The sequence below is a fragment of the Pinus tabuliformis genome, chromosome 4_1 (genome assembly GCF_031772625.1).
Source record: "Pinus tabuliformis cultivar Carrire ecotype Pingquan chromosome 4_1, CPIR1, whole genome shotgun sequence".
NCBI lineage: Eukaryota > Viridiplantae > Streptophyta > Pinopsida > Pinales > Pinaceae > Pinus > Pinus tabuliformis.
Window position 1 is genome coordinate 689543853 of NC_142303.1, and position 1502 is coordinate 689545354.

The following is a 1502-nucleotide window of genomic DNA, read 5'->3' on the forward strand; positions in this document are numbered from 1 at the left end:
CATAATTTCAAGTACCTTCTACTGCGTTCGATTGCTCACATGTTTTCGGTGGTTTGGAGCCCAATCGTATAGTATAGGTAACTCCAAGTCTGTTGTGTGGAGAGCAATACCCGCTCTGTCATTCCGTCTTTCTTTAGCAATGAGAAAGCCCATTGTCCACTGGGTAAAACGATTGGTGAGATAACGCCCATACCATGCCAGATCAGGTAATGCGTGTATGCGTATGTATTTGTGGGTGACTAGTTCTGTGTAATCGCGTCTGTACCTGACACTGGACGTCCATAAATTGCTGCTGCTGATAGCACTGGCATGGAGTGCTCAAGTACACGGCGATTACTCTAATACAGCAAAGGGGATCACGTGCCCCTCTATGCAAACAAGGTTGGACCCTTTCAGAATCCAAGTGAAACATATCGGTATTTTGACTTGCCATTTTGCCCGCCAGAACACATGACTGAGAAACGGGAAGATTTAGGGGAGGTGTTGAATGGTGATCGTATGGTTGATGCTCAATATAAGCTTGATTTTAATGTGGAAAAAGAGTCTGCTCTTTGCAAGAAGAAATTAACAACATAACAGGTGGCTAAGTTTAGGGAAGCTGTCAAGAATTCTTATTACTTTCAGATGCATTATGATGATTTGCCTCTTTGGGGTTTCATTGGAAAGGTCGAAAAGGAAAGTAATACTAATCAGAGATATTTACTTTTTACACATATCCATTTCAATATTAAATTCCATAAATATCGTGTCATTGAAATCAGTGTACGCACTGATCCAAGTTTCACCGTCGACATTACTGGGACAAGAAGGTTGAAGTTGAATTTGTGTACTCAGTGAAGTGGGTAGAAACTGACGTTCCTTTTAAGCGCCGGATGGATGTATATTCAGAGTCTTCATCTTTGCCCAACATTTTGGCGCGGCAGACCTTGACAAGGATGGAATCCCGTTGGATGTGTTAGAACATCATCGACCTCGTCACTTAGCCAGTGCCTCTGGAAATCCACACGTCAACGCCATCAGAGCCGCCGCATCAGATATTGGAAAGTATGGGTTAAATGAATCATTGAGACCTCTTTTAAAATTTCTGTCAGCATCAAACCACTGCGACAACATGGATTTAAGTGGACATATTTTTAAACAATTTTGTGAAGAGAGGAGAGAAAGTGGAAGAGATGTTGACTCGTCCGTCATGTCTGCTAAATGCCAAGCTTTGAAGGAAGATTTACGAAGAGGGATTATTGATGGAAAAGACACTAATGTCTCATTTGATAGCTTCCCGTATTACCTGAGTGAGAACACAAAGAGTGTGCTGATTGCATCAACCTTTATCCATTTGAAGTGTAAAGAATTCACAAAATTTGCAATAGCGCTGCTTACTTTCAATGCCATTGGGCTCATCAATGAAGGATGCAGAAGTTTCGAAGGAAGGCTTAAGATCTGAAAGTAAATGTGTATGCTTCAAGCAACGCCCAGTACATGGTGATAATTTGCAATCAAAAAGT

General features: G+C 41.5%; 1 pseudogene; it reads left to right on the plus strand.

The window, feature by feature from the left end:
* Positions 1–342: 342 nt before the first annotated feature.
* LOC149178011 (transmembrane 9 superfamily member 2 pseudogene) lies at positions 343–959 on the plus strand (annotated as a pseudogene).
* The last annotated feature ends 543 nt before the right edge of the window (positions 960–1502 follow it).